The sequence below is a fragment of the Meles meles genome, chromosome 6 (assembly GCF_922984935.1).
Source record: "Meles meles chromosome 6, mMelMel3.1 paternal haplotype, whole genome shotgun sequence".
NCBI classification, from domain to species: Eukaryota; Metazoa; Chordata; class Mammalia; order Carnivora; family Mustelidae; genus Meles; species Meles meles.
Window position 1 is genome coordinate 152,596,123 of NC_060071.1, and position 19,238 is coordinate 152,615,360.

At 39.9% G+C, this 19,238-nt stretch overlaps 1 pseudogene; it reads right to left on the minus strand.

Moving 5' to 3' along the window:
- Nucleotides 1-7,047: 7,047 nt before the first annotated feature.
- LOC123943704 overlaps nucleotides 7,048-19,238 on the minus strand; it is a 43,545-nt pseudogene continuing 31,354 nt past the window's right edge.

Consider the following 19,238-nt stretch of genomic DNA (forward strand, 5'->3'; position numbering starts at 1 on the left):
TAAGTATACAATCAAAAGCAGAGAAAGAAAATGACTCACAAAAGTAAATGACACGAAAAAAAAAAAAAAGAAGAACCCAGCCAAAATGAAGCGCAAGTCTAAGATTTATATACTATCAAAACAAAAACAAATATACAGAAACACTGACAGAAGAAAAAGATGACAGTGTGGGTATAAATTCTCAGTGTGGGCAAGGAAGGTTTTTTTATTATTATTCCTGGATGTATATTTTTAATTTATTTTTTATTAACATATAATATATTATTAGCCCCAGGGGTGCAGGTCTGAGAATCACCAGGTTTACACAGTTCACAGCACTCACCATAGCACATACTTTCCCCAAGGTCCATAAGCCCACCACCTTCTCCCTCCCTCCTCCCCCCCGCCCCTGGAAACTCTGTTTATTTTGTGAGATCAAGAGTCTCTTATGGTTTGTCTCTCCCCAATCCCATCTTGTTTCATTTATTCTTTTCCTACCCCCCAAATCCCCCACATTGTCTCTCAACTTCCTCAAATCAGGGAGATCATATGATAATTGTCTTTCTCTGATTGACTTATTTCACTAGGCATAATACCTTCTAGTTCCATGTACGTCATCGCAAATGGCAAGATTTCATTTCTTTTGATGGCTTCATAGTATTCCATTGTGCATATATACCACTTCTTCTTTATCCATTCATCTGTTGATGGACATCTAGGTTTTTTCCATAGTTTGGCTATTGTGAACATTGTTGCTATGAACATTCGGGTGCACATGCCCCTTCAGATCACTACATTTGTATCTTCAGGGTAAATATCCAGTACTGCAATTGCTGGGTTGTAGGTCGACTGAGGCATCTGAGTTCTAAGAGGCTGCTGCCTGTGTTCTTCTCACGGATTTTGATGGATTTCTTTCTCACATTGAGGTCCTTAATCCATTTTGAGTCTATTTTCATGTGTGGTATAACGAAATGATCTAATTTCATTTTTTCTGCATGTGGCTGTACAATTTTTCCAAAACCATTTATTGAAGAGACTGTCTTTTTTCCACTGGACATTCTTTCCTGCTTTGTTGAAGATTAGTTTACCATAGAGTTGAGAGTCTATTTCTGGGCTCTCTATTCTGTTCCATTGATCTATGTGTCTGTTTTTGTGCCAGAACCATACTGTCTTGATAATCACAGCTTTATAGTAAAGCCTGAAATCAGGTAACATTATGTCCCCAGTATTGTTTCTCTTTCACATTTCCTTAGTGATTCAGGGTCTCTTCTGATTCCATACAAATTTAAAAATTTTTAAATCCATTCTGCTGTTTTCAGTTTTTATATCATTTATTTCTCCTCTAGTCTTTAGTATCTCCTTCCTTCTGCTCTATTTAGGCTTCAGTCATTGTACTTTCTCTAGTTCCTTCAGGTATAAGGTTAGGTGGTATCTTTTAGAATTTTCTTGTTTCTTGAGGTTTTCTTGTGTGCTGTGTATTTCTGTGTTAGGACCACCCATGCTAATTAGGTGAAAGTGATGAAGGTTTTATACTCTTGTGTCAGTGTGTGTGTGTGTGTAAGTGTGTGTGTGTTTGTTTGTGTGTGTGTGTGAGTGTGTTTAATGTTCAGGTTCCATATACACACCTCACCTGGTGGTATTTCTGTGCTTTCTGATGTTGTCACTGACATTGATGCCCTGAGATTGTTTAAGACAGTGACACCCCCCGTCCAAAGACCCTTTCTTCTTTTACTTTGGATTGTTGATGCCTCTATGGCCTCATATGCAGCATGCACTTTATGCTCCTTCTATCAAGTTTGTACATTGAGTTGTGAGGACCTGTGATGCATACCTGAATGCCTCTGGGATTCCTGTAAAGGCTCACTTGATGAGCATCAGGATATTTGTGATTCATAGGTATGTAGGGACAGAAATAAACAACGTGAGTGACTCTGTATTTTGTACATTTTAATATAATTGTTTTCAATTAGAACAAATTTTCCAAGTCAGAGAGTGAAGAGGTAAGCACAGAATCATGTGTGCAGAGAGGGTCCTGAGGGAAAGTGTTCTCTGGAGAGGAATCACCAGATCCCTACAGGAAACTTGCCCAGAACTTCCATCTGCATCATCTCCTGGGCTTAAAGACAGAGTTGGTGAGGTGTGTGCACCCTCTGGTTGTCCCTTTTCTCTCCTACAGTGAGGTTTCTGTCTGGGCTCACACCGATGTCCCCTCACTGTGTCGTTGCACACTAATAAATGGCAGTGTCCTTGGCTCTCAGGATGTTCATCTACAGATACAGTGTATTGTTGCCATTGTCTCTGGAGATGGTGAATCAACCTTTAACAGAGTCTGTATAGCTTTTGCTACTTCCATCATAGCTAATGCATGTGACACACTGCAGCCCCTCCCTGGAGCCTGGCGGACCCAGCTCATGTGGTAACTGCAGAAGGTGAATCCAGAGGCTGTACAGGAGAGTCTCAAGTTCCCCCAGGCTTCAACATGTCTCCTCCAGACTCCTCCAGCTGCACCTCACCCTGGACACCTGAAGACACAAAACATCCTGGTCAGGAAATTGTTGCAGACCCACTGTTTCTCTCACTCATATCCAGTCCCACACTCAAGGTCTCTTGTTCACCATGAATTACCTTTTAAAAGAGCAACAAGGAAAACTCAGCCAAGCACAAACTCCATAGTGAGTTGTCCGTGTTCTCTCTTGATTACTGATTGGACCACCTGCAATTCCTGGTGCTGGTGTTCCTCTCCCAGCTGCGTGGTCAGGGTTGGGCTTTTTTAATCAGCAGAGGGAAGGCCCTATTTGCATGTTTCTGAGTACATAACAAATTTTCCAGGTAGCATCCTCATGATGGCAGTGATCTAGAGCTGTTGTGAGGGTCCTGGGGGAGTTTGGTCACCATAATATCTTTGAGGAAACTGCACCCTTTTATTTTGTGATTTTGCTAGAGAAATTGTTTAGCACCTATTATTTTCCCTTCTTCACATATGCACCCCATCATTGTGATGTAGGTACCAGTTTTACCACTATTTTACAGGTGGGTATGTACACACTGCAGCACAGAATGATTGTGTGAATTTACAGGTGAGCACAGCAGGTGAAATTGAGCCCCATTGTCTGAGTCTGTGCTCCTCATTATGGGAACTGTTTGCTCCTTTGTACTTCCTTCAGGACAGAGCTGGATATGAGATTTTCAGGCTTTCTGAATTTCCAGAGGTTCCAGTGACTGATCTTTGGAGACCAAGTCTTTCTGTCATAGAAAATTGGAGACACTGATAAGCCTTGACAGAGACTCACAGAGCTTCTGGAGATGCTGTGGGTTATCAACAAACAGAAGGGGCATCCACCCCTGTTCTCTCTGTACACATCAATGGAAAACTTTAAATAAAGATAAAATAATGGAATTATTTGTTCAACAATTAACATCAGAACACTTGAGATCAGAAGGCATGCTCTTAGTTAAATACAACTCTTCATTTCTGAAATGGAGATCATTGTACTTCTACACTCATATTTATTGCCATGATGACATAAATTATATTTATTCAAATGCTTCATCCTGGGCAAGTTTGGTTTTTGTCATTTTGATGGTTTATTCCAAAAATGTAGGAATCTTCTCTATTTCCACAGATTTGCAAACTGTTTACTGTGTTTCTGTCTGGGAGAAGTTAACAGAGCATGTAGTTGAAAACTGGAGAGAGGAGACCAGCCCTCAACCCACCTCTGGTCCTGGATCATGAGCTCCGTGGTTCTTGAGTCAGAGGGATTGTGAGTGCACCCTGATGGTCCCAGTGCACCATCATGTGTCACAGACCCTTGCAGAGATACAAGGACTCTTCTTTTCCCTTCCCCATTTATCCAACATGTGCTAGGAGTTACCCTCTCAGCGTAACCACTACAGATTGTCCTGTTGAAAGGATATGTTCTCATACGTACATCCTATACTTGAGCTCCTCACTCTTTTCCTTAGGTTACAATATCAAGCTATATTTCTTGCATTCAGAGGTGAGCAGAATCCTTGGATCAAGTCCCTGCATTCTGTCAGGTGCCCCCAGATGGTGAGGTCTTTCCCTTCAGAGAGTAAGTTGAGGGTCATCTGCTTGTCCTGGGAGGAATAGTCCTAGAAACCACGTCCTTATATGTTTCCTGTTATATTTGATGTGAATCACTAATGAAATTGCCATTGGTCTGAGAATTGTGTTCAGCAGGTATTGGATTTTAGTCATTCAGACAGGTATGAAGTGATACCTTTCCATGCTTTTGAGTTGTGCTTTCCTGATGATGACTGATGTTGAGCGTCTCTTCATGTATCTGGTAGCCATCTGGATGTCTTCTTTCAATACGTGTTTATTCTTTTCTTCTGCGCATTTCCTAACCGCATTCCTTGGGTGTTGAGTGTAGTAAAATCTTTATGGATTATGGATATTAAACTTTATCAGATATGTCTTTTGCAAATATCTTCTCCCATTGCTGACTCATATGTGGAATTTATGAAGGAAAACAGATGAACTAAGGGAAGTGGAAAAAGAAAAAAGAAGGAGGGAGGGAAACAACGACAAGTGACTCTTAATAATAGAGAACAAACAGAAGGTTTATGGAGGGAGATGAGTGAGGAATGGGGAGATGGATGATGAGCATGAAAGAAGGCACCAGTTTTGATGAATGCTGGGTGTTGTATGTAAGGATGAATGAGTGAATTAAACTCCAGAAAACAATATTACACTGTGTGGTAACTAATGAAATTTATTAAAATTTAAAAAAATAAGAAAAAAGCAGCAAGTCCTGGAATACATGTGTGGTGTCAGACAGTGAGGACCAGGGGAACAGCACATCGTAAACCTGCATCCTTGAGCTTGGGCTTGTTCCCTGCAGAGGAGTGGGAGGTGCAAGGGAAGACCAGGTGACACTTGTCCATGCTTCATTAGTTCTCAGATGCACTGCTGTGAACCAGCCTGGCCCAGGAGCTCAGGACGACCACACTAGGGCATGATGTGGGATACAAGGTGTTTGGACAGCTGCCAGTGAGGTGCGGGCACAGGCGAGTGAGGAAATGCCAACCCATATGGCACCACAGTGAGAGTCATGACTATTTTAGTAAATTAATGTCTATAACCAGTCAGGAATCATAGGAATAAATGCAAAGAATTGAGTCTCATTTCTCTAGATCCCAATGATTATGACCTTTGAGACATAATTTCTCTCTTTCAACCTAAATTAGAGAAACTATTCAAATTATTCTGCAAGTTTAAAAACATTCACTAAATATATGAGTGTAGATTTTATGTATTAGTTAGGCATACCTGCCTTTAATTGTTTATTTTAGAAAAAAAATCACACCACTTAATATGTAGCATCTTAAATTTTTGAAGTGTAAAATGCAATGGTGACAAGCATATACACCACATGATTTCACACTCAAGCGTCTCCAAGAGAGTCTCATTTATTCCACCACACCTGACATGTGGACCAGCCTTGCCATGATCAGAGCCTCAGGACTGGACCTTAGTGTTGTCCCTCATAGGATGTCATCCGCACCTTTCCAAGAGCTTCCTGGTGTTACTGGTTTAATTGAGTAGAGTTGAGATACATAGAGTATGTTAATGTTTACCAGTTGTGTTGTTCTTTTCTTCTGTCACATACCAAGGACATAAACAGAAAGGCAACTATGCAAAAGTTAAAATAAATCAAATGAATATTCAAGAAGAAAAGTATAAAAAAATAGGCAATCTACTCCCTAACCCTACAAGCTATAAAACCTTAAAAATCTAAGGATTAGTTATGTTTCCCATAATGAGTCACTTTATAGTAATAGGAGTTCAGGAATTTGGATCTTGGTAGCTTGTTAACCATTCGGTTTCACAGAAGTGGTAATTAGTAAATCCCTGAATAATATCAGCTTTGTTTAATGGAAAACTCCTTCTGAGGTATGTTGTGAAGTTCAGGACAATGAACAAAATCACTGCTTGCAGCTTTTTAAAAAGTTTTTATTTAAATTACAGTTATTTAACATAGGGCATATTTAACAAGACTCAAACCTGTGTAACCCACCTCCACCTGCCACCCCCCCCACCCCGGTAACCGTCAGTCTGTTATCCCTGGTTAAGAGTGTGTTTCCTTTTTTCTCTCTTTTTTTTTCCCCTTTCTTCATTTATTTTGTTCTTAAATTCAACATGTGAGTGAAATTATATGGTATTTGTCTTTCACTGGCTAATACACTTAGCATAATTCTCTCCAGCTCCATCCAAGTCATTGGAAATGACAAGATTCCATTCTTTTTTATGAGTGAGTAATGCTCCACTCTCTCTACATATACCTCCTCTTTATCATTCATCGATGAGTGGAAACGTCAGCTGTTTCCATAGTTTGGCTATTGCAAATAATCTGATGTTAATATAGGGGTGTGAGCTTCACTGTGAACTAGTTTTTTTGTGTTCTTTGGGTAAATATCCAGTCGTGTGATTGCTGGATCATAGTGTAGTTCTACTTTTACGTATTTGGGGAATATACACCCTGTTTTCCAGAGTGACTGCACCCTGCACACTCCTCATTTCCTGGCCAGGGAAATCTGTAGGGCCTCAGTTCTAAGGAACTGGTATCAGGTCTCATTTAACAAGCCCAGCATAGCACACCTATTTAACCTCCCACATTCTGGCTAAGGGCCAACACTGACCACTGCTGCCAAGGAGGGGCACTGTAGACAACTGGCCTGAAGGCAAGTTCTGTTAAAACAGAACAGCAAGAACAAACAGTACAGAGTACACACCAGTACAAACCAGAGAACTCTCTGAAGCACCAAGCCCTCAAAAAGCCACAAAAGCCACAAAGCTGGCTTTTGTAATACACACAAGGAGGTAGAATCTTAGATAAATGACAAGATGGAGGAATTCAGCCCTGTCATTCCTTCCAGATCATGATTCTTCTTTTGAGAAATAGCTGGAAGCCCCTTCCTGAATCTTAGGAACTATAGGTTGAAGCCTGAGTCACTAGGTTGCCATGGAAATTGAGCTGTCCATCTTGATGTGGGTGTTATTTGAATGTCCAAGCCATCAAGTGGAGCATGTACAGTGATACTCCATCAGTCGATGGAGGAAATTATGGTGTCTGAAGAGATCCTGAAGACATAAGGAAGTCACAGAAAGTATTTCCACATGCCCATAATCCCCCATCCTGCTATACTGCTTTCTCTCTCCTAACCTACATATGTGGCCTAATGCGGAGAGTCCTACAATTACTTCAAAGGGGAAGAAAAAGTTGAACCTGGTTCACATTTGTTTCTGCATGACATTCAGACACAAGTTAAAGGCGGAACTCACTAGTCTTTTAAAAAATATATATTTTTTATTTCTTTTTTAAAAAATATTTATTTTTTAAATTTCTTTTCAGTGTTACAGAATTCATTGTTTGTGCACCCCACTCAGTGCTTCATGTGATATGTGCCCTCCACAAGATCCACCACCAGGCTCAACCAACCTCCTACCCCAGTCCCCTCCAAAACATTCATTTAGTTCCTCAGAGGGAACTGACTTGTCTTATCATGTTCTCCACCTCCCTAGAGCACCTGTTTTATACGACATAAATTCCCCAATGAAGACAGGATTACAGCGTTAATTCAGTGGCAACATCTTGCAAGTTTGAGGCAACATCGAGATCCTTCTGGAATGAGGGTGTTGGTCATCCTGTCAGGTAATGGACTTGCAAGGCTTGAAGGTTTGGATGAAAACATGGAGAATACATCATTGGTAGAGTATAAAAGCAGCTCTATATCCCAATTTTCAGTTACAGAAATGAGGACCTTAGCTATCATGATTATGTCCTTCTTATTTTTTTCAAATATGGGTATGTCTTCGTTTTGTTTCCTGTATTTTTCTTTGCCATGTAACATAAGATGTATTGACTTTATATCATTGCATTTAAGAATTCTTAATTTTCTATTATACCATTTCAATTGAGGGATATCAATGAGAAGAGAAACACCACAGAAGGGCTTCACCTCCTCTTCTAGGGAAGGTTTTAGATGGTTTTGGTTGTATGCAAGATACTTGTATCATATATGGTGAAAAATACATATTTTCTTTGTTTGCAGAATGAGTGTGATTAAGGTTATGAGTATGGAGGCCCAGTTTATGGGACATTAATGGTTGATGGTTAACTCAGTGTGTCAGTGTGACAGGGACATGGTTAAGCAGATTGAACATTGTTTCTCTGGGTGCATATGGTGTTATTTCTGGAATGGATTGTCATTTGCATCCATGGTCTCTGTGTACGTGGGCATCATCCAATACATTAAGGTTCTGAGTAGAATAAAAGGCTGAGAGAGGAGGACTTTCTTCATGTTTACTTCCTTTGCGCATGCTTGAACAGGGACATTGGTCTCCTCCTGCCCTTGGATGCAGTTACACCTTCAGGTCCCCAGGATCTCTGAGTAGACCCCACTGAGAATCCGATGAGAATTACATCACTGGCCATCCTGGGTTTCTATCTTGTGATCGTAGATCATGGGACTTCTCAGACTCTTCAGCGATGTATGCCAATGAGCTATGGGTTCCTTTCCTCAGGAAAACTATGACTAATACGTGGAGCTTCTAGCATGTTCTTGTGGCTTGTAAGTGCCAAAATGTGTCAGACATATGAAGGGCTAACAAAGTTCTATGAATGAAGTGTCATGCTGTGTGTTTTGGGACAAGAGCTGATTGAGCATAATCAGGATTGAAGATATGAAGAAAAGATCATGAGATCTAAGAAGAGAGATCCCTGGTCCTTGGACACCAATGGGGGAAGATAGGTTCTGTTCATCCTGGGGGTGATTCTTAAAGCCTTTCTGAAGCAAGAGTGCAGATGAGAGTCTCAAGACGATGTCATCTTTCCAAAACACAGAGCAATATTTATTTTCTCAAAGAACAGTCAAATTAATGAGTATATTTGAAGTGAAAAATTAAAAATTAATTCATGCACAGTATATGGATATATTGAAGTCAGTTATGGATAATCCCAAATACTGATACTTTGTCCATCATTCAATTTTATTATTTAAGAACTATTTATAGAAGTATTTTATTGAAATACTTAATAAGAGTGTTTAATAGTATTAAATAGTATTAAAACATTTAATAATAATATTCATTAAAACATTTAATAAATAGATAACCCTAGAGATTTTTTAAACTATGCATTTATTTATACTTATATATTTAAATCCAATTGCTTTGTAGTTAGAAATAGCGAAAAATATTCATGAAATCTGGAAGAATAAGAGGAAATAGTTGCACATTATTATTTCTTTGGAATATATATTTTTCATCTTTTATTTCCAGAGAACATGTAAAACGTATTTTAGTGTAAAAATTACTTCAACTTGAAACTTAATAATTATAACATACAATACTATTAAAATATCAGAACCTGTAAAAATCCAGACCCCCCCCTCAAGCCCAGTACATATTTTTCTAGCTGAGAAGGAAAACCATTCACCTTCTTCACCTGTAGCTAGACCTACTCTGTATTTGGTGGGTTTGAGCGCCCCCTCGTGTTCTGAGTGCTCCCTGGCGACTTGAGCGCCCCCCTGGTGTCCTGACTGTTCCTGCAGCCAGCCTCTCCTTTGTCCCTGCAGGGAGGTTTGGCTCTGGGCTCACACTGACATGCCCTCACTATGTCTCTACCAGTAATACATGGCCAGGACTTTGGTGGCACTGAGATCAGTGAGCTGCAAGACCTCGTTCTCGGATGTGACTCTGGAGATGGACATGTTGCTCTTGTTGGATGGGCTGTCATGTGGCTTTACCTATGATTTATAAACCAATTCACTGCACCCAGTCACTTGGGGTTGTTGGATTCAGTTCCACCAGAAATTACTGCATGACACGGAGAATCCAGAGACAACATTGGTGAGGTGCAGGGTCTGTGAGCCCCTCACCAGTCATGAGCCTGGCTCCTGAAGCAGCACCTGGGACAGGACACCTGGGCACAAGGCCCAGTCACTCACGACACTCACAACCATCCCAATGGTGCCATGCCTGACATCTGGACCATCTCCTTGGGGAGCCGTCACCAGCCACAGAGAAGGGTCTAGAAACTCATATTCCTGTAGACCACAGCTCTTCCTTCCCCAGAGACCTCACACTGTCTGAAGAGAAAGTTGTGAGCTCCCACGCCTGAGAGTGGATTTTACCCTAGAGGTTGAGGAGAAGTTTGCATGTGTGGGAGAGAGCCTGTCCTTGGAAGTCGACAGGGACAGAGTCAGTCTCCTCTGGAATTTCCAGGACCACCTGTGGGTATCTTCTTGTTGAACTCACAAAGTATGTTGATCTGGGATGGGTGAACCCTTGGTCTATAAGCTGTGTTGGAAGCAGGTCAATTGATGGCCTCACTTTCTGAGTAAAGAATAAATGTTGAATAAACGAGTGATTCCAAATTCATTTTAATCTAAACCATTTTTCAAAAAGATATTTAATGAGATCCACACTTTGTAGCTACAGCTTTCCAAATAAACAACTACCTGCACAGTATGGGCACATATGGAGACCTCTGATCCTAATGGTCTCTTCTTTTGGGTTTTCTCTGCCAAGATGTCTGCAAAACATGTAAGTGGTATATTTGTCCTCAAGTGCATGGGCACCAACACAAGGCACCTACTCTGTGCTTTGCAGTTACAGTTCCTATGCTTGGAGGGTGCCTCCCTTGTCCTGAGAAATCCACCTCACACAGGGGCCTGTTATCTCTTGGAGGAGGAACTTTCTTTAAAGAAAAGTGGATAACTTTTCTCTTATGCAACACAGAGTTGATCACTAATTCAGGCATGGAGTTAATGATACTCAAATATTACCCTGAAGGAAATGTTAATGATCCAGAGATTATTAGTATCTAAACATTAGAGGTCTAATAAGGGATTATGCGGGTTATGTTCATATTCCTGAAAGACCTGCAGCAAGAGGATAAATGCTGGGATAGATAAATAGACTTCAAATAGAGATCAGATGACTATAGAACAGATAGATGACAGATGGATACTTAGATAAGTTTATATTATTTTAAAAGATACTAGAGAGGAACCATATCCTTATGAACACATAAAATGGAATGTCCATAATTGTCATTGTTTCTAAAACCACATTTTCATGATGAAAGAATATTTTGGTGTCAGCGTTGTGTTGACACCCAAGTAAAAACTAACTAACCAAGTTAGTTTTTTTAATGAATAAGCACAGCTTTCACTTAGGGTGGTGATGCCTCCTTGTAGATATTGGTTGTTGTGTAAATTTGTCTAAGCTCTGGAGCAGATCTTCCCCTAAAACAGCCCATTACATATGCCTTTGAAACGTAAATCATTACATAGTCAGGATCACGTCTTTAAATGGAGAGGATGTAAATAAGATCATTTGTGTTATTTCGCATCTTGCAATGACTGAATGGATGAAGGCTGAGGGGTACCTGAACCATTTCCCAGAGTGTGAGGTTATAAGGGAAATTGGGACTCAGAGGCAGGAAAACAGAGGAGCCCTAAGCATGGGTTTGTACCCAGCAATGGACACTGCAGATCCCTACAGGAACCCGTCACTTCCCAGGCTCTCTCTGCAGCTGCATCTGGGGCTGGGACTCGTGGTCAGAGGGTTCTTAGGGACCCACGTAACCAGATTCCTCCTCTCCTCCAGAGACACTATGTGTCATCCTGTGGCCTTCCCAGGGTGTCCTGAGCTCTGGGATGTGCACAGACATATTGTTTCCAGAGTGACTGCACCAGGTCGAATTCCCACCAACAGTGCAAGAGGGTTCCCCTTTTGCTGCATCCTTGCCAATACTGTTGTTTACTGTCTTGTCATTGTAGCCATTCTCAACTCTGTAAAGTCATATAATATTGTGGTTTTGATTTGTATTTCCCTGATGCTGAATGATGTGGAGTATTTTTTCATGTGTCTGTTGGCCATTTGTATGTCTTCTTTGGAGAAATGTTGTTCTTGTCTTCTCCCCATTTATTGACTGGATTAATTGATTTTTGGGTGTTGAGTTTGGTATACTATTTTTAGATTTTAGGTATTAATCCTCTTTTTTATTAAGTTCAATTATCTAGTGTATGGTACATCATCAGTTTTTTTTTTTGTTTTTTTGTTTTTTTTTTACATCGCTAGTGTTTGATGTATTGTTCAATGATTAACTAGTTGCATTAAACCCCACTAGATCATGTGCCCTCCTTAATATCCATCATCCTCTTTCCCCATCTCCCCATCTCCCTCCTTTCTGAATCCTCAACATGTTACTCCATGTCCAGAGTCTGTTATGGATTGTCTCGCTCTCTGATTTCTTCCCATTCAGTTTTCCTTCCATTCCCCTATTGTACTTTGCAATATTCCTTTTATTACACATATGAGTGAAACCGTGTGATAATTATCTTTCTCTGCCTGACTCATTTCACTTAGAATAATACCCTCCAGTTCCATCCATGTTCATGCAAATGTTAGGTGTTAATCCTTTCTGGAGGCTGAGCAATATTCTGTTGTATATATGAACCACATCTTCTTTATCTATTGCTATGTTGAAGGAAATCTGAGCTCCTGACACAGTTTGTCTACTGTAAACATTGCTTCTATGAACATTGGGGTGCATGTGCCCCTTCTTTTCACTACATCTGTACTATGGGATAAATACCTAGTAGTGAAATTGCTGGGTTGTAGGGTAGGTCTATTTTTAATTTCTTGAGGAAACTCCATACTGTTTTCCAGAGTAGCTGTGCCAGCTTGCCTTCCCAGTAACAGTGCAAGTGGTTTACGCTTTCTTTGCATCCTTGCGAACCAATGATTCTTGAATCAATAATTTTAGGCTTTCTGACTAGGGTGAGGTGGTATCTCATTGCAGTTTTGATTTCTTTTTTCCTGATGCCACATGATATTGAACAGTTTTCTTGCGTCTGTTAGCCATTTGTCTGTCTTCTGTGGAGAAATATCTATTTGTGTATTCTACCCATTTCCTGCCTGGATTATTTAGGTGTTTTGAGGTGCTGACTTTGTTATGTTCTTTATACTCTTGAATACTAACCCTTTAATTTATAGGCATATTCGAATAAATTCTTCTCACTCTCTTAGTTGCCTTTAGGTTTGTTGACATTTTCCTTTCATAGACAGAAGTTTTTATTTTGATGAAGTTCCAATGGTTCGTTGTTCCTTTTGTTTGTCTTGCTTTCGGAAATGTGTCTGGAAAGAAGTCCCTGTGGCTGAGGTCAAGGAGGTTGTTGCCTGCATTCTTCTCTAGGATTTTGATGAATTCTTGACTCACATTTTGGTTTTTCAACCATTTTGAGTTCATCTTTGTGTATGGTGTAAGAGAATGGTCCAGTTTGTTGCTGTCAAACATTCCCAAAACCATTTATTGAAGAGACTGTCTTTTTTCCATTGGATATTTTTTTCCTGCTTTATCGAGAATGGAAAAACATGAAATGTTTTTTCCATTTCTTTATGTCTTCTCAATTTATTTCATATGTGTTCTACAGTTTCTAGAGTACAGATCCTTCACATCTCTGTTTAGGTTTATTCCTGGGTATCTTTTTTTTTTTTTTTTTTTGGTGCAATTGTCATGAGGATCAATTGCTTGATTACCCTTCTTCTGCCTCATTGTTATTGTATAGAAATGTAGTTGACTTCTGGTCATTGATTGTATATCCTGTCACTTTGCTGGATTGCTGCATCAGTACTAGCAAATTTTTTGACAGAAATTTTTGGGATTTCTATATTGAGTTTCATGTCATCTGTGAAGCATGAAAGTTTGACTTCTACTTTCCCAGTTTGGATGTCTTTTATTTCTTTTGTTTTCTGATTGCTGAGGCTAGTCTTCCAGTACTATCTTGAAGATGTGGTGAGAGTGGACATCCCTGTCATGTTTCAGATCTTCTGGGACAAGCCCCATCATTTTCTGCTTACAAGAGACTAATTTTAGAACCAATAATGCCCTCAGTTTGAAAGGAAGGGGATGGAGAACTATTGACTATGCCAGTGGACATCAGAAGAAAGCTAGGGTACACATGCTTATATCAGACAAATAGTGTTCAATAGAATGATAGTAATAAGAGTTGAAGAATGGTGCTAAATCATAATAAGAGTGTTTAGCCAAAAAAAAATTCTAAACATTGTAGATATTTGGGGGGAGTCAAGATGGCGGGGAAGTAGGAGGAAGTGCCTTTTCAACCTGTACCCTAAAGTGAGCTGATTACCTACCAGGGAACTCCATCCACCCATGAAATCAGCCTGAGATCAGAATTATACATGTCTGGATCTCTACAGGAGCAGAAGATGCCAGTGGCAGGTAAAGCAGAGTGGAAACATCGGACTGATATCCGAAGATAAACAAAAGTGGGAGGGAGCCACCAGAGGTGACCTATTGGAAAGTAATACCCCAATACGAGAGTGCCCTGCATCTGGGGACCAGCATTAACTTGGAGTCTGGTTGAAAGCACTCAAAAAACAAAGAGCAAAGGATCCCAGGGGAAAATAGTGGGAATCTGGGCGGTTAGGGACAGTGACTTAAGTCCCTGGACCCAGGACAGCCTCCCCTGGTGCTGAGCCAGAGAGAGTGCGGCGGAGAAATCAGGTCTCCATCCCTGAGCCGCCAGTGCACCTGACCCGCCAGCGCACCCGAGAACAAGTGGGGTCTGGCTCCCAAGAGGGACTGGGACCCTGGCCAGACAGCAATCCTGAAACCAGCGTGTCCCACACCCTCCCTTGGGAGAGGTGCTCATAGGCATTAGCCTGGAGCTCTGGCATCTGGAAAAACCAGACATTCCCAGCCCTGGACAGCAGGAAAATCTCAGTGTGCGATCTTTGCTTGGAACCTCTCTGGCAGTCTGGAGCTCCTAGACAGCTGCCACTGCCCTGATATTGGGTACAAGGAGGAGCTCCTGCATCCCCAGGGACACTGACTCAGAACCGACTCTGCCAGCAGCTCTACAGAGCATTCTGAGGCTTCTCTCTGAGAGGGAGGTCGGGGTGCAGTTTGCTCTCCTCTAAAACTACAAAAACCATCAAAATCCTTCAAGGCGAGAGAAAACAGATGAAAGAACATAAACCCCCCAGAGAACAAAAGCCTGAAAAAAAACAGTTTCCTCAGATCCCACCCCCTTGAGGGGAGCGGGAGGACCTAACTCAGGGAACATCAGGGAACTGAAAACCCACGTGGCAGGCCCCTCCCTCAGAAAACCAACCAGGAAGGAAGAAAAAAAAAAAAAAGACTCAAGAGAACAACCACCACTACTTCATAAATACAACTTTTATTTTTAACTCTTTACCAATATTCTGGTTCTTTTTTTTTAATACATACAGATAAATTTTTAACCTATTTACCATCACACTGAGATGTTCAGTACATCAAATTCCTTAATAACCTTCTACCGTGAACTTTTTGATACAAACACAAGTTGGGTTTTTTTTTTTTTTTTTTTTGCTTTTCTAATTTTTTTAAAATTCTTTTTTTAATTTTAACTTAGTTTAGTCTAGTTTATTCTTTTTTAATTTTTATTTTCTACTATAAATATAGAGTTAAATTCAAGGTAATCACCTTTCCCAAATCAATGCTACCCCTATAGGCAAACCAGTTTCTAATCCCCCTGTAACTTAGGAAAGTTGAGTCCCTTAACAAAAACATCAAGACACATCCAGGAAGAATCAAAATAAACTTCCTCGACCACACTTAGAATTTATAACCACTCTCCCAATTTTTCCTTCCGCCAGTGTTTCTGTGAATTTGTGTTTGTCCTGATAATATAGAAATCTTATACTTGAGGTTCTTTCTGATGACGTTCTTCCCTTTTTTTTGCTTATATATATACATTTTTTCTCTTGTCATATACTTTTATCAGTCTTTTTGTTTGTCTGTTTTTGTTTGTATACTTCATAAATCTTACCTTGGGGCCCATTTGGGCTGAGCCTTCTCTTTTATCTTCCCTTTTTTTCCTGTCTCTCTCTCTATATATTTTTTCCTTTTTTCTTTTCCTTTTTTTCTTTCTTCTTCTCTATTTCTTTTTCTTTTCTTTTTTCTCTCATTTGGGTGGGGATCCCTGATTGCACAGAAGCGTTCCAGGGTGAACCTTGACTGCACCACAATCAATAAATCCATCTGCATCTTTTCAGTCATCTCTTACCAAAATGACCAGGATGAGGAATACCCAACAGAAGAAAACTACAGAGGATGGACCTTCTGCAACAGAGCTAATGGCTATCAACATAGACAATATATCGGGAAAGGAATTCAGACTAACAATTATCCAGGCAATAGTTAAGTTGGAGAAAACCATGGATGACCAAACAGAATTTATTAGGGCAGAAATGAAAGCCACCAGGGATGATGTTCAAAATGCTCTCAATGAGTTCCAATCTAATCTAAATTCTCTAAAAGCTAGGGTAAATGAGACAGAAGATAGAATTAGTGATCTAGACGACAAACAGAGAGAAAGGATCAAGAGGAAGCCTTGGATCAGAAGCCAAGAAAACAGAATCAGGGAAATAAATGATGCCATGAAACATTCCAACATCAGAATTATTGGAATCGCTGAAGGGGAGGAAAAAGAAAGAATTCTAGAAGATATAGTGGAAGAAGTTGTCTATGAAAATTTTCCCAATCTCACGAATGGAAACAAAGTTCATGTACTAGAGGCAGAGAGATTTCCTCCCAAGGTTTTAGATTCTTGAAAGTACCCACGACACCTTATAGTTAAAATGAGGAATTATGTTTCAAGACAGACCCTCTTAAAAGCAGCTAGGAAAAAGAAGCTCCTTACATACAGAGGAAAGCCCATTAGAATAACGTCAGACCTGTCCACAGAGACATGGCAAGCCAGGAAGGGTTGGGAAAATATATTCAGAGTACTAAATGAGAAGAACATGCAACCAAGAATACTCTATCCAGCAAGACTGACTTTTAAAATGGATGGAGAGATAAAGAGTTTCCAAGACCAGAAAGGCTTAAAAGACTATGCAGCCACCAAGCTAACACTGCAGGAAATATTAAGGGGGGGGTCTTATAAAGGAGAAAAAATCCTAAGAATATCATTGAACAGAAATATAGAAACAATCGACAGACAGAAAGACTTCAAAGGTAACACAATGTCAATAAAAACGTATCTCTCAATAATCACTGTCAATGTGAATGGCGTGAATGCACCCATAAAACGACACAGGGTTGCAGATTGGATAAAACGACAGGACCCATCCATATGTTGTCTACAAGAGACCCATTTTGAACCTAAGGAAACACCCAGACTGAAATTGAAGGGATGGAGAAGCATCTTTCATGCCAAGGGGTCTCAAAAGAAGGCCAGGGTAGCGATTCTCATATCAGATAAATTCGATTTTAAACTAAAGACTGTAGTCAGAGATACAGAAGGACACTACATAATTGTATTTTTTATTGTTAGTGTGTAAGAAAGCAATTGATTTCTGTACATTGATTTTGTATCCTGCCACATTACTCAATTCCTGTTTGAGTTCTAGTAGTTTATGGGTGGAGTCTTTAGGGTTTTCCATATAAAGTATCATATGGTCTGCAAAGAGAGAGAGTTTGACTTCTTCATTGCCAATTTTGATACATTTTATGTCTCTTTGTTGTCTGACTGCTGTTGCTAGGACTTGTAATACTATGCTGAACAAGAATGGTGACAGTTGGCATCCTTGTCGTGTTCCTGATCTCAAAGGGAAGGCTCTCAGCTTTTTCCCACTGACGATAATATTTTCTGTGGGTTTATCATAGAAAGATTTGATAAATTGAGGAATGTTCCCTCTATCCCTATACTTTGAAGTATTTTAATCAGGAACAGATGCTGTATCTTGTCAAATATTTTTTCTGCATCAATTGAGAGGACCATGTGATTGTTCTCTCTTCTCTTATTGATTTGTTCTATCACATTAATTGATTTGCGAATGTTGAACCACCCCTGCATCCCATGGATAAATCGCACCTGGTAATGTACTGTTGGATCCTATTATCTAGGATTTTGCTGAGAATCTTAGCATCTGTATTCATCAGGGATATTGGTCTGAAATTCTCCTTTTTGGTGCGATCTTCATCTTATTTGGGAATCAAGGTAATGCTGGCTTCATAAAAAGAGTCTGGAAGAAACTCGAAATGGATAAAAGACCTCAATGTGAGACAGGAATTCATCAGAATCCTAGCGGAGCACATGGGCTGTAACGACTTCAATATCAGCCACAGCAACATCTTTCAAGATATGTCTCCAAAAGCAAAGTAAACAAAAGCAAAAATGAACTTTTGGGACTTCATCAAGATCAAAAGCTTCTGCACAGCAAAGGAAACAGTCAACAAAACAAAAAGGCAACCCACGCAATGGGAGAAGATATTTGCAAATGACAGTACAGACAAAAGGTTGATATCCAGGATCTATGAAGAACTTCTCAAACTCAACACACACAAAACAGATAATCATATCAAGAAATGGGCAGAAGATATGAACAGACACTTCTCCAATGAAGACATACAAATGGCTATCAGACACATGAAAAAATGTTCATCATCACTAGCAATCAGGGAGATTCAAATTAAAACTACATTGAGATACCACCTGTAATTGGCTGCTCCTATATATGTCTATGAGGTCCATCTGGTCCAATGTTTCATTCAATGCTCTTATTTCTTTATTAACTTTCTGCTTCTACGATCTGTCTATTTCTGAGAGAGGCATATTAAGATCTCCTACTATAAATGTATTCATATCAATATGACTCTTTATCTTGATTATAGTTTTCTTATGTAGTTGGGTGCTCCCATATTGAGGGTGTAGATATTTATAATTGTTAGATCATCTTGGTGGATATTCCCTTTAAGAATTATGTAGTGTCCTTCTGTATCTCTGACTACAGTCTTTAGTTTAAAATCTAATTTATCTGATATGAGAAATGTGACCCCAGCCTTCTTTTGAGGCCCATTGTCATGAAAGATTCATCTCCATCCCTTCATTTTCAGGCTGGGTGTATCCTTAGGTTCAAAATGGGTCTCTTGTAGACAACATATGGATGAGTCCTGTCTTTTTATCCAATCTGCAACCCTGTGTCATTTTTTACGGGCACATTTAGGCCATTCACATTGAGAGTGATTATTGATAGATACGTCTTTCTGTCTGTAGATTGTCTCTATATTTCTGTTAAATGATATTTTTAGGATTTTTTCTCCTTTATGGGACCCCCCCTTAACATTTCCTCCAGTGTAAGCTTGGCGGTTACATAGTCTTTTAAGCCTTCCCTGTCTTGGAAACTCTTTATCTCTCCATCCATTTTGAATGTC